The sequence below is a fragment of the Trachurus trachurus genome (genome assembly GCF_905171665.1).
Source record: "Trachurus trachurus genome assembly, chromosome: 1".
NCBI lineage: Eukaryota > Metazoa > Chordata > Actinopteri > Carangiformes > Carangidae > Trachurus > Trachurus trachurus.
The window spans coordinates 14,264,471-14,284,131 of record NC_139891.1 but is presented as its reverse complement, the minus strand read 5'-3'; the positions used below and the strand labels follow the sequence as shown (position 1 = coordinate 14,284,131).

The following is a 19,661-nucleotide window of genomic DNA, read 5'->3' as shown; positions in this document are numbered from 1 at the left end:
TCGCCAGTTTTCATAATGAGCCAGTCTGAAGGGAGTATATGGACCAGGGAGAGCTCAGGTTGAAGTGACAGGGACATTGAGTGAGGTGAGTCTTCTCAGTATACAGGAAATTATGCATTTGAAGAACACAGACAGACATATATAGTCGACCAGACCAGACACTATTGATGACTATTGCATTGTCCTTTCAGCACACTACAAAGATATGAACAAGAGAGTATCATCCACTAAACCCATTTTGCTATTCACCAAACGGGCCCCTCTTAAATGGAAACTTTTTCATTAGGTACATAATGGAAATCATGATTAATGAACTTAACTAAATCATCTCTTAATTACTTTAATGCTGTGGGTTTTTGGTGGCTAAGAATGGATTGATGCCACAAATTGTACTTTGCCAGATTCAAAATAAAGTTAAAGCAGAAGTAAGTGATATATTTGTGTTAATATAAGTCTTAAATAGTTATATCTTCCGACAGCAATCACTTACATAGAGTGTTTGGTCTGAAACACGGGTCTGTCAGTCACTCTGCTCTGCTCTGAGCCGAGGAGAAAACATTTATCGTATCCTACAGTTTTTATCCAATGAGGAGAGAGAACGGCATGAAGGGCTGTGTGTGCAGCCAAGGGACGCCGTGAATGTGGCGACGTAGGGACGAGGACTGTTATGGTGCGTTCAAGGAAACTCGTATTTTTCCGACCGTGAAGTCGTACCAGTTCGATCTGGTACGAGTTCACCGGTCGGAAGTTACGAGTGGCCGTTATAGTGACTTTCACCGGTAAAACAGGTCGGAAAAACAAGAGTGGGTTGCCTGGAACGCTACAAAGTCGTAAGTTGTGACTTGAAGCTGTAATTTACGATTTCAAAAGCCTGCCTGGAACGCAGCATTAGCGAAAACGACCGGACCACTTACTTCTGCTTTAATAATATAAAGTTTTAAATTCTTCCAACTGAATGTAAAATGATTTTTTTTTTAATATCTTATTTTCAACTCCAGAATTCAGTTTTGCCTTATTTATCTATTTTCTTAGAACATGTTTCATAAAAAAGGCCCAAAATGCACTACGGTTCATGCACAGGTTGCAAACATGGATGTAAATAAGACATTTGATTGTTAAGTTGTCAGCTTTTGCAATCATATTGGTGTTTGAAGCATCAGGAACATACATGAAATGACTTCATGGGGAATGTGGATGGTTTACTCAGTCTTGACCTTGACTTCTCATTTTCCTCCAGACTTCATTTCAGAAGAAGTCCCTTACCAACAGTTTTTAAGAGCACAATCCAAAACCGTGTTAAGTCAAGCACTGCTCTAGGCCAAGAAACTCTAAAAGGCCCATAAGTTAGTTCTAGTCACATTTGGATAGATGAAGCAGAATAGACTGCTGCAGCTGCTTTCTCAGGACATTTAAAGCACCGCTGATTCTCTCACTAATGAGTGTCTATAATTATGTGAGACAGCCAGACACTGTGCTGCATGACGGCTCCCATTTAACCGTGAAAATGAAGTCCCTGTGATTACAGCTTACCTTGCGTAGATATCAGTAATGTAATCTAAAGGACTGGGTGTGTGCTGGACACAAACGGGACAGTTAAACAGTAATTCCCAAACATTCGTTCTTCAGTTTCTAGAGGGTGTGAAAACAGTGCTAATGGCTCTATTACAGGGGAAAAGGGGCAATCAACTTTGATATAAACTGTCAACATAGCCTATCGATCCAGCAACTACAAAAGTAGGAGGTGTTGAAATTGAGGGTGTCTTAAAAGTTAGCAAACCAGCAGAGATTAAAACAGCCAGCTAAAAATAATAGATGGAGAACTTATAGCTAGCTGAAGAATCTGTTTTCTAATAATGGTTATAAAAATGAATGGTTTAAACATTAAGCATCTGCTACTGAAAGCAGAGGTAAAGACTGACAGCTCTATTGTATGAACAAACAATATAAAACGGTAGAATTAACTGTGAGAAACACCCAGTTTAAAATCGGAAGACATTTAGAAAATGGCAGAAGGTTGATAGTTCACTTTTTGGGCTAAGTCAAATCTGGGAACCAGTGAAAGCAGTTAGTGCCTGCAAGCAGCTCGTGTCAAAAGAACGCAGTCCTCCTCAGCTGTTAATTTATACATGAGCTGAGTTCTCCCACAACCTAGCAGGTGTTTCTCTTGCTGTATATCTCGTCGACTTCGCTCCTTTTTTTCTTCACACCCTCTTCCCTCATTCCCCAATCCTCCTCTGTCATCCCTCTCTGCCTCTCATGTTACAGCGCCTCAGCAGATGTTAGCGCATGACTTGTGAAACCAAGCCACGTCAATGCTTACTTTGTCCAATTAGCTGCTTTTCATGGAAATTCCCAGGGTGCCTGTAGCTAATGAGACAATAATTCCCCTCACTCCTCTACAATATTAAAGATCTGCCCAAGAGAGATTGTGACAATGTTTATTTGAGCATTGATTTATTTACTTCATAGCTGATGTTTTGTCATCTGTGGGACCCAAATGAGAAATTTTGGTAAAGAAAATGTAGATTGTGCAGCTGTTACCATGTAAAAAAAAACCTCCAGGATGTGTGGTATTTTCTCCATACACAGTTGCTTGGTGCAGTTACACCCTGGTTATTTCTGGATTTCCTGGAACAGTTGAAAAAAAAGAAGAGTTGTGTTAATTGTGATGAAGTAGAAGCTGGGCAAGTGTATGCTCATAAGACACAGACTGCATATGCAAATCACAATACACTCTGTGCCTTTAAGTCCTTTTTTATTATATAATGAATGTGTAGCAGACCAGCAGTCCAGTCCCTCATCCAGAAGCAGAGGAAGCTTATTTTGAGGCTGTTAATATTTAATTCTGGGCTATGACAAAATAAGTTAAGAAAATTCCATAAAACTTGTTCCACATGTAAATACAGAATACAAACACTTGACTGTGGGTTTGCCAGCCTCTGACCACTGATGCATATAGCTGCTGGGCCTTTATTTAACAACACAACAGACTCCAACTTTAACCCAACTCTGCTGTGTAGGAGTCTGGAAAAGACCCCCAGGGTTACAAATAGCCTATCAGATGTCTGTATTGTTTCCATGGCAATACTACCACACAATGTACCTGGGGGAGTTTCATGAGAGGGATCCTGATCAACCTACACACTGCCGACCACACCGCCATCACATAATTCCTCCTCACATGGCTTCCACCCAACTATTAGGCCTGTTTGATGTCTGTTGAGTTAATAGGCAGGTGTTTGTCTGCAATGGGGCCCCATCATTTGGGTGATTGTAGCAGCGAACCTGGAGGGGACAATTTCTATTCACAACCTGGAATTTACAAGCGTGGGCACTCCCTCCTTTCTGAGCTTTGAAAGCAAGTAATTTCAAAATGTATGAAAGCTGTTTTTGTGGCACAAGATCCATTAGTATTTATAACATGAGATGCGAGTACATTAAAAGTGAATGACTGCCAGTGAAAAATTATGCCACTGCGGCAGAAATAATTGGTACGTAGATATTTGAACAAACTTATTATGCATTTTACAGCCCTTTTTATGAGCCATCAGTGTTGATCACATTTGTTCTGCTTTTAAGTATTGATTAGGGATGGGGAAACATGCTAGACTCATAGATTGTGCAATGATTAATTTGAGTCACTCACCTCTAACACCTCTGACCCACTAAGAATAGCATTATATTGATCTGCCACTTACACAGCAACATCCTGATTGGACATTAGCGACTGATGCAACTTTTACAATTCTATACAAAAACAACCACAGGGTGTCTATTTGTTCCATCAGTCTCTGGAATCTCCGAGTGATGATACAGTGGATTCAGAAATTGAATTTAACTTAAAACTTCAAATTGCAAGTTGTCCATGAGTATGAGTGAATACTCTCTGAATAATAAAAAGTATAACCCCAAACTGTAGAATCCTGATATAAACTGCTTGTTCGATTGTAAGTGTTAGATTTTGACTATCCAAACAAATTGCAAATATTGCACGCGTTTAATTAAAAAAGGGTTGGTACTAATGACTTCATGACGTTCATCATCAAAAAGGGGATACACCTGGGGAAATTAATTTTCACCTGGTACCTTATCTATAATGAATTATAATAATTAACCATTTTACATGTATTGTGCGTTTGATGTTGGTGGGGTGAATTACCATATCATTATACAACGACATCGTCAGGCACAAGTGACCTACCGACCTCCACCCACTCAGCCAGTGGCAGAGTGACAGCCAGCTGTTCAGCCAGGGACCCGGAGTTCCTCGAAACCCCTCAACAGCAGCGTCTGGTGATCCCTCCTCACCGCGGGCCAAACCTCTCCCTCCCTGCCTCCCCGCTCTCCGCCCCCAGCCCCTCTCTCTCTCTCTCTCCATCTCTTTTTGTGCCAGTAAAAGACGCATGCGGCTGGAGAAGAGTGCCGGCGTCTGAAACAACCATCCCAGCGGAGGCGGTCGGTGTCTTCCTCCCCTCCCACCCTTTGAGGCTCCCTGCCGGCACCCGGTGGAGAAGGGACGCGGGCAGAGACGGTTGTCCCCAGCGCGGCGCTGCGTGCCAGGTATCGTGACGCACCAGAAAATCACTGGCACTTGCCGGGACTTTTTCTTTTCGAAGCCATGTGACTGTGCCCACGCAGCTGAAGTCGGGGAGTTTCACCGTGCCTCACCTGGACGGGGGAAGCCATATGAGTCTTGTGCGTCACCCAGCCTCGGTTTGTCATCTCTGCATTTCATGTTGTCAGTATTTGATGATGTCATGATTTCTTTCAGATGGACCTGTGCTCCACCGCTGCCGCTGCCCGCGCCACCGCATCTCTCAAAGTGAAAAGACTCGCGCTGCTAATGTGCCTCACAAACTTGGACCGCTGCCTGGCTCCAGGTCTCTCTCCAGCCGTGTAAACCTCTGTCCCCGCTGACGAACGACCTAGTGGACGATGGTGTGACACCGCAAAAGGAGCGTGCACCCCTAGAAACTAATTCTAAACTATCAGCACATCAACTTTTTCCTCTGCAGATGAAGACTTGTTCGCCCGCTGTATGTGGAAGCGCGCTGGGGTTCACTGGAGTAGACACACGCACCTTTTAAATAGCGACATTTGACATTTCACTTGCACTGATCCGTCTGTTGCAAAGAAAGAGACTTGAAGAGAAGCGTAAACGAGCATGATGCTCGGCTTTTTCACCTCCTGTCGTTGCTGACGCATATTTGGGGAGCGAGATGGGACTGTAAACTACAGTATGTGGAGTCATTCCTGAGGACCGAGTCGCTGCTCTCCGCGGGTGTTATGGAGAGAAGCAGCCCCAGGATGACGGGCGGAACCCGGGAGGCGCCTGTGAACTCCTCTCCGGCGGTAGCGGCGAACGCGGAGGGAGAGGAGATCGAGGTTTTGGAAAGTACCGACGTCCTTCCCGTGGCTCCAGAGGACGTAAGTCTACACACACACACGCACACACACACACACACACACACACACACACACACACACACACACACACACACACACACACACACACACACACACACACACACACCAGAGGGAGACCTGAGATGCACATCTGACCATTAGCAGGACCATTTCTACACTGAATCCAAGTTACTCACTGGTGCCTATTTGATTGTAAACAGGCATGAGCCTTAAGTTCATTTTAGAAGCTTATTTATTTCAACATCATGGTGCAACTGGAGTTTCACATTGACACCAGGGGGGATTTAAAATACTAAAAAGCACTGCAGGACAATGACAGCAACTGCACAACACATCCTCTTATTATCCTAGATTATCAGCCTGCTGTTTTCTTTTCTTCTTTTCAAAGGGAGAGACAACACAGCAACACAAACACCTGCACACGCTCCGGCCTCCCTCCATTAGCTGTCTCAGACTTTCTGATACAACTATAAGAGCACCCTCCACGCTTTGGTACCTTATTATCTTTTGCTGCGGCTCATTGACCACAATGATCAGATAGAAGCTGCATGTAATTGCGAGACTGCAATTAAGGCGACTGCACATAAAGAGGAAAAATCCTTGTGGCTAAGATTCATAATTTCCAAACAGGTGCTCCTCTCCGCTTTGGCACCTGTTTCTGAATTTTTTTGTCCTTCTGCCTCTTCCTGTCACCCACTCCCTCACATGCTGTTTCTTTTCTCTTTTATCTCTCTTTCCTTGTCTTAGCAATGGAAGTCTCTGTTTGACAAGGTATGTACTACAAGCTGAAGAAGCTTGAATCTTTTTCTCTTTGCATGTTTGATTGTTGAGCACTTTTGTCTGTTTTCAAAGGTGCTCATCTGTGTGCGACCTGTGTGTGACCTCTGACCCCATCTCTGTTATCTGCTCAAAGCAACATAAATGCCTAAAAGGTCGTGAACTGTGATTGGGAAGATTTTTGGATGAACTCAGATACAATTTTGCACCACAAGCATAAGTGGGAACAAGAAAGGTTGTTTTGTTTGTTTTTAAAGTAAAAATATCAGTATTTAGTGCTCTGGTGCTTGTGGTGCTATGCTGATAAATTCAATATAACAGTGTTATTTTTGCGGATTTTATGCACGTATCACGACCTTGACACTACTTCAGCTGTAACACTGTTTTTTTTATAACTAATTGAAGCAAATAAAACCTGCACATTTTGTAAAGTGTAGAAACTCAAATAATATATTATTTGATTTGCTTTGCAGAGCTTGTTCATGTTTATCTGACATGCTGGTCTGTGCTGCTTAAAGTTTCCCAAAAGAAAGAAAACATCTATTTTTCAAGTGCTCACTCCTGTTCACAGTTTGTATATCACAGATTGATTCTGATTTGTTCCTCTCTCTATACTTGGCACTAAAATTTCCTTTGGCCATGGGAGGCAAAGCTTTCAGGTCTCAGCTGGTGGAAATGGCACAGGCTTCTCTCCTTCAGCCCCAGTTTGTGATTTAGGCTCATTAAATAAATGTATTTTTAGATCAAAATCTTGCCTGGTGCAGCTTTAAATCCTTCGCCTGCTGGGTAACGCTCCCGCCAGAACATGTAACTGGGATGTACCTCTGTCAAACCAAACTCCTGCAGAGGCCAGAGCACCAGAGGGGTGGGATCACTGTAGGCTGTGGGTGTGTCGTCCGCTTACATTGACCCCAATAATGCTATTAAGGTGATACATAATCCTGGATGCATTGATCTGTCAGACCAAGCTTGTAAAAAAGCACACACACACACACACACACACGCACACACACACAAACACATGCGGGTGATACAGATACAGCCAAGAAACCCCAGGAGAAGAAACACACAGACTGGCTGATCATGCATGTAGCAGGTTGGGCTGACAGACGGCAAACGGGCCCCCTACTATCCTACACACACACACACACAACGACCACGCTGTGGGGCTGCTTCAGCACCTGCCCACCCTGGGGCCCCCTACTTTCTCCCGGGAGGGAATTGTGTGTGTGTGTGTGTGCAGGGGTTAGCAGGATGTGTGGGGTTGAGTCAGAGGCTCGTGTCAGGCTCACTCTCTTTGAGAGGGAGACTGAGGTCCCATGGGATTATGGGAAGGGATAGCTGGGGTGGGGTGTGTGTGTGTGTGTGTATTAGTAATGGAGCATATTCTGTGGACAGGCATTAAGTGGGCCTCTCAATCCGCTGTCTTTATGCGTGCGGCACAGCTTTGAGTTTCCTTGAGTGGACGTGCGTTTTGAAAAAACATAGATTTGTCCAAATGGTGAGGTCACTGCCCAGTCTGGCGGCAACAAATGTCCTTTCGCTCTTTTATACTCCCTCCATCCTTCCTCCTCACAGTGAGTTGGTCCATTTGTCAAGGGGGTGACCCTGCAGACCCCCAGCGTCTCTGAAGCGAATAAGGAAGAGAAATGATGGGCCACTGAAGACCAGGAAAAGAAGGATTTTAAATCAGGCTGGCGACTTGTGTCAGTGCATGAGGGAGATAGATGCCACTTGAAAACAAAGAGCGGGGCCAGACGTTTATTCACCTCATGCAAAGAAACGCACTACAAAGTGCCTCTACGCATGTGAATCCACTGTTGTGGCGAGTTTAGTTTTTTGCCTCTCTTACAAGTTGGAATTAGACAAAATAAAACTTCTACAACTAATGTCAAGTATGATGATACCGTATCGAAAGAATGGGTAATTTTCATTTTCATTCAGTTTCATCCAAAGCACTTCATAAATTGGCCTCCTATTCAACCACTCACACTGACAGTTGTCCAGAGCAATTGGATTTTAGAGTCTTGCTCATAGACACTTTGACAGGTACACAGAAGGAGGCAGGGTTTGAACTGCCAACCCTACCATTACTGGGGCCCTTTAAGAGAGACGAGATGGATTGAGCCTGGGTGACTGCGGCCAACGTTACATCCCACAAACCAACACAGGCTTCGCTGTGCTTCAAATGAAGTTCTTGTTGAATTTTCAAACAGTGCTTTAATACCTTCCCCTAATCCTACAGTTAGATACATTATGTCCATTTGTACAATTATTCATGGTCTCAACCTTTCCATGACAGCATGCTGAAGAGTTATGAATGCTCTTGTCTGTAGATGTGGTCGGAGTTTCTAGTTTTTACCCTTCCATTGTTCTGATATACTACAATTTGACCCTGTAGTGAGTTACTGTAACTTCATTCATAAACAAATTGCTCCAGTGAGTGGAATACACGGGCAAAACAAGATGTCCAGAGATGAAGATAAGAAAGCACCTCTTGTCTTAATCAATTTTGGTGCCCCCGCTTGTCAAATCCAGAGCACCGCCTATTCTGTCCGTCCCATCAGGAATGTTTACACAGCAGAGACAAAGCAGGATCAACTTTTCTCATTCATCTTTTGTTTTTTTCTTCTACTACAGCTTTCCTCCAGCTTCTTTAAAGTAATTTGGTCTGCGTATATACAACCTTCTTCCATCATATCATTCTTACAGACTCCCATGTGAACTTGGTGTGTACAGATATCAGTTTCGGGGTTTCAGTCCGTCAGAATCAAAGTGCTGCGTCGCTCTGTTCGGCTTCCCCTTCACTCCTCTCTCCTGTCCCCGGAGAGGATTTTGTTGCTGTATAAGTGCTTTCCTCCTCAGCGTGCAGGAAGTAAGAGAGCAAACCTCAGAATGCTTTGATTCATGTTCCTCATCGCCTGAAACAAACATGAGGAGCAAACACAGACAGAGGCAACGTCGAATGAAGCAGAGGAAACACAGTCAGTCAGAGAGCAGCTGCCCCAGCCTCTCTCTCTCTCCCTCATAATCACTGTCCTAGCCTCTATTTGTCCTTTAGACACACACAGACACACCAGTCTGAAAAGATCGTAGTCACTGTAGCCTGATTACGCAGTGTGTGTATGATCCCAAAGATGAACCAGGCTTTGTTTTGAAGTGTCCATGCTGTGCTGACTGATATGCACTTTTTTTTTAAGGATTTAAGGATGGACCACACTTAATGCCCTGGATTTATCTGATGAAGTGTCATAAACATGTTTACGTCTCGCCACTAAATGAACCAAACAATATTTGTTTTTTCACTTCCTGGGAACTGGGCACATCAAATGGATTTCTCCATATGACTGTGAGCTTTATCATTTTTCGTCTCGTTCTCATCGGTAAGAAGCGAAATCTTGCTGCCTTGGTCCGGAGAGTGATTATGTACCATGCAGTTTATGAAGGGCTACTCCTACAGCACAGACACATAAAACCATTATCCAAGACAAATGGGAATGCCCTCTGTGCTTGTAAAGTCTGACAGCGGTAGTCCCCCAGGTATACAGACTGGATTCTGGCTCAACCCAAAGTAGGTGAAGCACTTGTAGGAACAGGATACAAACGGTAAACTGTGGCACAGACATTTACCTGTCTGAGATGTGTATATTTTTTTTGTGCCCACATGGCTCTTCACTGCAGCCTGACCATATACAGTACATGTTTGTCTTTTGTTGGGAGAAAGAACTAGAAAACTCTGATTGAAAAGGGACATTTCTTTGATTGTGGACTATGTGTGTGATACGTGTGTCCACAATTGCCATTGTGTTGACAGCCTGCTCCCAATGGCATGTTGAAATGCTCCACACACGCCACACCCACAGGAGCTTAGTGATTAAACACTTTCACATGTCTGCATACTTTCCCTGAAAGTTTGTCCCCCATAATTTTTTTTTTGCTTTATAGCATAGAAAAAGCCCCTGACTGTGAGCTGTGAGCCCCAAACTCCTCCTGAGAACAGCAAAAATATTTAAACTCTTTTAGAAATGTTGCGTAAAGTAGTGACAGTGAGGTCTGGTGTTGAAATAGCCCAGCTAATGTCATTAATTAAAACAAGCAGAAATTCAATGGTGGGGAAGCCACCTGTTCCCGGTGGGACTCATGTTTCCCAGAGCTCCTGTCGTGCATTTCAATGAGCTTGTTAGTTAGACATTCAGTGGCCATGGCTGTGAGAAAAGGAAGGTCATTATTTAAAGCCATTTTGTCTGGCAGTACTGTCTCGCCTCACCGTTGCGTGCGCGGCACAGCTGGCATCTCCTGAGTGTTGCTCTTTTTCTTTTTTCTTTTTTTGAAGTGTACTTGAAGTGAATGGTCCACCACCCAGGTAACTGGTACTTAATGGGTAAGCCAACTAGGAACTTGCAGCTGTGTTAACTGATGCATGCAGGGACACAGCATGTCTCGCAACACCCTGTCAGTTTAACCTACATTAAAGCAAAAGAAGGATCAGAAAATGAGGTGATAATAGCAGCCGCTGCAACTTCTGACAGCAGAAGGGCTAAAGATGATGTGCCGTCGTCAAATTTTTCCCCTTTTAGTCAGTGAGGATGCCTCTTTTCTTAGATCCAGAAATTCATTTTCAGGTGCACTGGTTCAAACACTCAGATGAAGAAATAGATTAAAAAGAATTTCAAGAAATCTGAAGTCAATTACAGAACAAATGATCTTGTGATCAAAGTATTTCACGTTCAAGCTCTTTTTCTTTTTGTCACATTTTTGTCACTTTATTACAGTAAGATACATTTTCCCATTAGTTGCTTCATTTATAAAGTGCCGATTATTCAGTCTTTTTCTCTTTGATCCATATTGTCTGTGCTATACTGATGTGCTTATCAACCTAATTGCCACTGACACGTATGCAGATGGCGGGGTCACGCTCTGCTGACCTGTTCATCCAACAGCAGTGATTGACAGCAGCTGAGTCATGGAGATAAACCCACTGACAAAACAGTTTGTGGTGATTGAACTGTGTTGTCTTGATTTGTAAAAGGAGCTACTGGCAACAAAACCAAACACCCTCCCCAATCTGCAAAAATCAACTGGGCTGTGTGCCTGCTAAATAACAGACTGAGCCTCAAACATTTTCATTGAAAGATTTAATCAGAGCTCATCTTTCCCTGCTCCTCTGCCTCTCCCCTACTTGGCTCTAAATAGATTTCCTTAATGAAAGGCATGGTTCCAGTTGGCGGAGTGTGAAAACAGTGTCTGCTTTTATGCAGAGGTAAAAATAGCTGCTGTGCCTGTCGATCTGTAAATGGGAGAAAGAGGATGTGCCAGTTTATCCATAATTGGCTACTGTGTGCAAATTCATGGCAGCGGTGGCAGAAATCGAAGTTGTCTCAGTGATGCAGCTACCTTTTGTATGCTTTGTATGTTGGTGTATGTGCGTGCGTGTGTGTATACATACTGTACGTTTGTATCCACCTGGCCTAGAAATGTAAATCTATTATTAGAGGTCAGGAGAGGGCAGACGTAGAGACAGCACACACCTGCTGAACAAGCATGTGTGGTGAAGTGTGGGTGCGCCAGCTGCCTCACAGGACTGGTGTCACTGTGACTTTTGACGGGGCTTCCACAAATCAGCCCCCACCCCCGCCCCCATTCATCTCACTCTTTTTTCACTCATCTTTTCATTCTGATTCCCCATCACAGATAAGTGGATGACACTGCAGATATCACCAGTCTTCCAGTCTCACTCTGCTCATCGATGCTTCGCTCTCATCTCTTTTCATTAGCTGTGTTTACAGCTCAGCGCCTTCACCACACAATAGCTCATCAGCTTTATAATAATGCCACAAAACTGGAGGGCTCCAGCAGGAAACCATCAAATTATAGTTTGATCAAGAAGCTCAGTATGTGTTTTTAATGGATTGAATTTCCATTATATGCCTTTGTCACAGCTGGTTGTAACCTACTTTAGTTGGAAGAGTATCATGTGCAAGTCATTGCAGTTTGCCAAAGTGATTGATGGCTTATTGTTTTGGCTCTTGTTGACCAGTTCAAGAGGGCATGAGCAGTGTTTCTTAAGCTATGTCCGTACTAAGCTGCTAAACCTGCAGATGCTGTTTGGGTGTGAAAAAAAAACACTGGATGTGAGAATAGGTGAAGCTTTCTTCTTTGTGTTTGTTAAAAAGAACAGACTCAGGCTGTTACATTGTCTTACTGCCAGACAGCCCGAGCCGGTGCTAAAACAAGTATTTGTGCAGAAGACAGATTTAGTGTGAACATAGTCTTGAGTTACAGGTCAAGTGCCAGAATGCATCATTACGTGGTTTGTTTAGGTCTTCTCTAGGCCTCTAACTTCCCAATAGAGCAGCGATGTGAAACAGCTTCCAGCTTCCGATGTCAGTCTGTCACCATGACGCTCCAGAGATCAAAGACACAGCGCAGGTGCATTCATTCCTTAAGGCTGAAACTGTAATACTTTCCCACAGGTTATGGTTACAGAGCTGTCAACTGTGCCGCTGTACACCAGCACCAGCACGTGTGTGTGTGTGTGTGTGACAGACGTGTAGGACCTGTTTCTGCTCTGTTTTGTAGTGACAGTTCAGAGCTTTTAGAGGCAAAATGGAAAACGTCTGTGTTTTATCACATACTTTATTGACACTATGAATGTTGGGAGTAAGAAAGGAATACACACACACACACACAAATATTTCAGAACACATTCCAGTGCCATAGGCCATACAGGTCAACACTGACAGGTGCACTGTTGACAAAGGTACAATAACCTTGTGTTTGCTGAGTTCACCTGTGTGTGTGTGTGTGTGTGTGTGTGTGTGTGTGTGTGTGTGTGTGTGTGTGTGTGTGTGTGTGTGTGTGTGTGTGTGTGTGTGTGTGTGTGTGTGTGTGTGTGTGTGTGTGTGTGTGTGTGTGTGTGTGTGTGTGTGTGTGTGTGTGAGCTTGTGTGAGCTTGTGTTAACTGATTTCTGCCTCTTCAGTCAAGCGCTGCCCATTAGGGGATGTTCCACAGCGAGTGTACATCTCAGACAACTCTTTCATTCCCCTCCGTTCTCCCTTTAAACGAACACTTTAGTTTTTATTGAGACAGATGGCGTGTGGACGACTACCACAAACGAAAGCTGACAACCATCAGCGCAGATGTTTATGCCCGTGTTTCTTTTTTTCTAGATTTAAAATACCACGCTACACTTTCTGGGTTTGAACTCTTGAGTTGTGTGCCGGCTTTCAGATCACTTTGTCTTACTAAGTGCTCAGCTATCCATGAAGCGCTGTTCTAACCAAGTGCCTCACCAGCATCTCCTTGTTTATTCCTCCTCCTCTTCCTCCTCCTTCTTTTCTCCCTGGAGAATTTGCACTGAAGTCATGGTAGACTGCAGTGTAGACGAGATAATGCAAGACACGCATATTTCAAAGGTAATGTCGTTTTTTTTTTTGCTCCTCTGTAGACGCCCACGCTAAACCTGTAAGTAGAATGTTTAGTTTGCAGTTTCTGCTTTCTCTGGTTTCACTTATCAGATTTCCTAGAAACTTTTCCTTGCGTACAAGTATATTTTGTCATAAAAAAAACCTCTAAAATATCATTTTCTAAAGACATCAGGTTCAACCCTGTGCTTATTCTCTCATTTTTCTTTCTCTAGTATTTCCTTCTTTGGTTTGGGTCTACCAGAAGCTTACAGCTTTTCTTGCAAGTGTGTCTTTTATCTACTTGACAGCCTCAATTACAGAAATAAAAACACCTGGCCACTTGGCACAAAGCGTGTGAAGAGCCAGTCAGCTTTGGGACTATGATAATCACAGTGACCTCCCCTGTAGCAGTCATTCTCTCCGTGCAGTCCTGTATCCGACTCATCTGTCTGACAGGCAAGGCAAGATTGTGGCTTCCCTCACACTCTAGGGTTGTCCCAGTTACAAGATCAGAGTGCCCAAAGAAAGGCAGAGAAAACAATTGCTGTTTAAATTCACACAATAGTCAAATTACTGTGAATAATGAGCTGAAAATCAAAGCTTATTCACAGTTTGAGATAATATATAATCTTTTTTTATCCTTGTAGTCCAGGTTACAGTACATTCAGTAGTTGTTTTACCATTGTCATGGCAACCTGTCCCAGCAGCCTCTGCAGATGCCCAAGGTGAGCGGCAGTGCTAAGCTTTCACCCAGATCTCCGTTCCCGTCCTCTCCGCCCCGTGTCGTCTTACAGGGCATCGCTGCCAAAGCCTGCCAGCAGGGCCAAAGTGCTGAAGAGGCGAACTATGACACATCACTCGACATAAAACACAGACCGATTGAGAATACGGCCTTTACTGAATTCTAACATCCCCTGTCTTTGCAGCAGAGCTATACTGACTGCTGGTGTATTTTCACAAAGACATCAATTAGGTACGCTGCAGAGCACATACTGCTCATTTGCAACATGCAGTTATTCTGTTTATAAGAACTTGGCCAGATGTCTTGTATATGATTCATTGATGAAGGCTCATACCAAAATAGGGAACTAAAATTAGGTCACAGATGGAGATGGTCCCACTGATAATAAAAAGTAGTCACGTTCACTGTGAAGTAAGAGGGTCTGAAAATTTGGTGATCCCTTCCTCTTAAGTAGTCAAGTAGAGTCACATTTAACAATTACTTTTTTTAATGTAAGTTTGGAAACTATTGGAATAGACACTTTTGTCTTTTGTGCAGTGATTAGTGGCAAGTTAATAAATCATTGTGCAGTGTATTGTCTAAGGCCTTAGGGGCTAAGTGCAGATATTTTGCTCATTTCATGGTTGAGCTGATGGAAATTCACATACCGTAAGTCAGATGGTTGGGTCTTCAAAGCCAATACTGGGGTGCTGAAATCTCACCTTTGAAGTAGGGATGCACTGATCCAACTCTTCCCCCATTTCTGACTATGATTCCTCAACTCAAAGTATTCCAAGTACTGATGCAATAGCAGTGTTGTGTTATTACCAGTTTTTGAATCTCTTCCCCTCACAGCATGGAGCTCATTTTAATCTCTGGAGCCAAGGCCCAGTCATCCACCACAAATGAGTAATTATAAAAATGTATTTTACTAGTAAAAACACAACTTTTGATTGGCATTATCTGAGAAAGAGAGGTTTCTTGTCAACATAAAAGTGTAGTGTCTCACCAAAATACCAGTAGCAGGAGTTTACTTTATTTGACAGTCACAGTATGAAGAGGTACAGCACATGCAGCACTGGTCCCTGAATTGAGCTGTGGACATAGAAAATTATGTTGTATGCATGCTGCATGGTTTTGATCCCAAATGTGTCTCTTTGTCATAAAACATTTGCAAAAGCAAGTTTTTTTTGAACATTTTGAAACTTGCATTGATTGTCATCTTTAGCAATCTTCTTTTTTGCCTTTCTTGGCTCATTGCTGTGTTTCTTGGCCTTTCAGTCAGTGGAAGAATGTGAACAGGGAAATGTGCCAGAAAGTTTATTATGGTTAAATGTCCTGAATCAACCATTAGAATATATTACATCATATATACCTATTTAGTATTGTGATAAAGTATCTTAAAAGTAAAGAGAGCTTATCTGTGCTATACTTCATTTGCCAATTTTGGGAAATATAAATTCAGTACTGTTCTTCAAAACTTGCACAGAAAAACCTTCTCACCAGTGTTAATGTCACTGCACTTTGAGCACATAACTCAGTGCCTTGGAGATATGTTCTTATCATTTTGTGCTGAGGGGCAGTAAAAGCATTATTTATTGCATCAATCTCTTTCTTCAACAGTAGCTGTTGAATTCCCACTTGCTGTATTTTTTTTGCTGTTGCTCAACAGTGACCATTAGGAGGGCATCATGTTGGATGAGACAGGTGTTAAGAACAAGGAAGTCACCACTTTTTTCAGTGTGTGATTTTTTTTGTCCCAAATCCTTCACTAACCCAACAGGGAATATTAATATTTATGTGGTCTTGTCACCTTGTCACCGATTGTGGCTGTAGTGATTTAATCCCAGTGTGTCCTTGATGCGTTTTAGGTACAGTCACACTTATATTTACAACTGTCTACTTGGAATTGGATTGCCCAAGCAAGCATGTTAGTCCTAAGTGTTGAAAAGAGTCCCAAGGAGTGCCTTCAGGCTGTCCTGTCCGGTGACAACACTATCATCCCTACAGTGTCGCTGCGTCTGTTAGAAATCGTCTCCTCTCAGTTTCGGAGGCAGACTGGGAGAATTCTTATCTTGGTCGCTGGGTTTCCTCTGCAGCCACAGTTGCGGGTACAGCAGCTCATCAGGGTGCCTGTCAGGTTCTGGCACTGAGGGTGTCATTATGATAAGAATTATCTCCTTCAGGGTAACAGCTGCCAAGGTTGCGATAACGTACAGTCATATTACAGGTGGAATGAGGATCCCTTTTTACTCATCACTTTTACAGAAGAGCCCGTCCAAAAGAAACTTTTGGAACTTTTAATGGGGTTTAAGAGAGAGTGTCTGTGATCTCATCTTTCCCACTGAAATTATAGCCAAGTTAGAATCAGTATTCAGTGCTGTGTGTGTATGTAGCCTACTGTATGTGTGTTTGTCTGTGTAATTAAGTGGTTGTGTATATATGCGTTCTGTCTATGACTATGATATTTCACTCTAAAAGTCAGAAAGTCAGGGTCCACAGCTCATTTCATTATCTCTGCTGTCACCACAGGTCTCATTATTTTGAATCTTTCTCAAACACTTCTGCAAGAGCTGTGAAGCAGTAAAGATATTGGCTGCGAGACTTTGCTCTCAGGAAGTGGCAAGTGCCCTCTATTCCTGTCTCCTGGCCTGGCTTTGTCAGTCTCTTTTTGCTTTTCTACCTGAAATCGTTTTCTTAGATTTAGAGGAATAGTTTAACATTTTGGGAAATACCCCCATTTGCTTTGTTAGAAAGAGTAAATGAGAATGTCAGTGCCATTCTCATATCTGTGTGTTAAACACAAAGCTGTAGCCAATGGAAGAATATAATTACCTCTGCTCAATCAGTGTCTAAAGACCCATCTACTGAACCTTTTGAGTCAACAACATCGACATCAAGTTATGGTTTTTAAGATCTATTTCTTGACGTGTTGCTTAGGCTACATGGAGTCTTGTTGCTATGAGCTTTCTACTCTCCCTTCTTCTCTCGCTTTATGAAGAAAGGGAGGTTGTGGGGATTATTGGAATAGGATTATGAAGTAGAGGGTGCCCAAGTGGGGCTTCCACCACGACTAAGGAACAGGAGGCAGCAGAATGACTGACCTCCTGATAGCAGCCAATCAATAAAAGATCCTACATGGTTGCAAAATTGTCCAGCTCAGGAAGTGAAATGTCAGTGACAACAGAGGGGATTTATCCTGTGTGCTGTTAGAATATGTCCTTTTACCCCTAACAGCCTGATCCTTTTGATAAAAAGGGGGTGCTTGCAGAAGAATGATGGACAGTTTGAAGGGTCCCACCCGACCCAGATGGCAACCTTGAAAATGTTTCCGACATCACCACTTGCTCCCCCACGCTCACCCCCGTGCCTTTTTTCAGCTCCCCTTTTATTCCTTTCCTTTTCTTCTTGAGATTTGAAGAAAATAAGGCTGGGGCCTCCCCTCGGGGCAGCCCCAGCCTCGGGTCCATTTGCCATCTATTAGAGATCATAAATCTCTATGTTGAATGGAGCTGCTGCCATCACTGGTGCAGGGGTTTTGATGGTGCTGCGTGGGGAGGGGGGGTTGACCTCAGGGCAGGCCTGCAGCAGAGGAAGGGACTGAATGGGAGAGAAAGACGGCGCGGGCACGGCTCGTTAAACAAATGTTTCTCCCCTCTTTTTGTTCCCCTTCGTATTCTGTGAAGAGCTGCTGAATGTGTGCAGCAGTTCGGAGATGTTTGATAGAGGGTCTGGTCTGGCGGTAATGAGGGGTTCTCACCTCGTTGTAAATGGGAGGTTTGGGGGGAAAAGGTCACACATCTCTGTCTTTGCCTCTGTCTGCCCTGCCTCTGCCCTATGCATGAGTGACACGGATACTCCATCACATCTTTTTGTGTGTTTGTGCGTGTATGTTTGGCAAGGATTTTGACTTTTGTGTGTCCCTTGGCAAATGGGCTTGCGCTTGTGTCTCAGTGAGAATGACATTTATAGCTGCTGTGGTTTAAGCTTTTGTTTCCCAGTGTGTGTTTGTGTGTCTTGGATTGGAGTCTCAGTGTCCTGTTGTGTGTGTCTGTGTGTGTGTGTGTGTGTGTGTGTGTGTGTGTGTGTGTGTTTGTTTGTGTGTCATTGTGTCTTCATACATGCCTCTCTCCTGTGTGAATGCTTTCACAAGCTGCGACAGGGGGTAAAGTGTTTATTTGAACACTTTCTAGAGAGCCTGCTGAGGCCGTTCAGCTGTCTGCGGCAATCCCCTGTGCATCTGGAGACACCCCGGGGGCAGTACAGCTCTCTCTCTCTCATTTACTGTCTCTTCCTCCCTCTTTTAAACTATCAACCAGTCTGTCTCACTCCATCTTGCCTTCTGTCACACAACATCAAACCATGTCCCAAATGATGATAATTTACACCTTTGTGTCTCCGCCTTGACCCTCTATCCACTCTTACATGTCTAGATTGAGACTTTCCAGTCTTAGTGTGGAAGGAGAAAACGTAATATATCTAACTTTAATAAGCATTTCAGACATAAACGGTTTCTATAGAAACAAACCAATGTTACTGAAACAAGCAAGCAAAGAAGTGACAGCACAGTTTTACTCTACTAAGTTCATGGATGTAATAAACACTGGCTGAGAAATCCATAAAGTGTATAACTTAACGTGCTAAAAAAGAAACAGGGACCCACTCCATACGAAAGTCTTTGATCTTATTCAAGCACACAGACCAATTACATGACAGAGCATGTGGAAGTGAAGTCACATTGTTGCGGCTTTACTGACTCTGAACATGTCATTTGTGCCTTGCATTGCATGCACTCCTCACAACAAGATCCAACGCAAACTTGTCATCATGGCAACGCATATCTTGTGCTGCCATACCTGTTGCCACTCCACTCACATGTAGCTTCATATAGAAGTTCATAAATCTCTTCTAATGCAGGTGTATCAACACATCACAACACATCTGCATTTGACCATTCATTCTTACCAAGATCTGGGTCTGTAGTTCATGTTACATTAGAAAAGTCACATCTGATTGCGCTGAATCTCAGTGTTTAATAATCAGTCGTAAACACAAGACATTGTTGCAAGGTCATAGTACTACTATAGTATAACAACAATCATTATTTATAAGAAATGTAATGGTTACTTACAGTACATAAAAAATAAATTCTTGAATACCGGAATAGCGTAGTAATTTTCTGGCCCTGGTTGAGTAGCATGTGTTGAAAGATTTGCAGTATAGATAATTCTGTCCCAAGTCATTGCAAAAGTTGGTTTCAGCTGCCATTGCTCAAGCTTCAGTCAGCAACTAGCATGGCAACAACATTGCAATGTTACATGCAATGTAA

The 19,661-nt window shown here is 43.2% G+C and overlaps 1 protein-coding gene across 1 annotated transcript in view; it reads left to right on the top strand.

Annotated features, from left to right (window-relative positions):
• The first annotated feature begins 5,327 nt into the window (after window positions 1–5,327).
• rhbdl3 (rhomboid, veinlet-like 3) overlaps window positions 5,328–19,661 on the top strand; it is a 52,430-nt gene continuing 38,096 nt past the window's right edge. The window contains exon 1 of the mRNA XM_083971710.1: window positions 5,328–5,427. The gene's annotated coding sequence lies outside the window, so the exon portion shown is untranslated. The remainder of the gene's footprint in view (window positions 5,428–19,661) is intronic.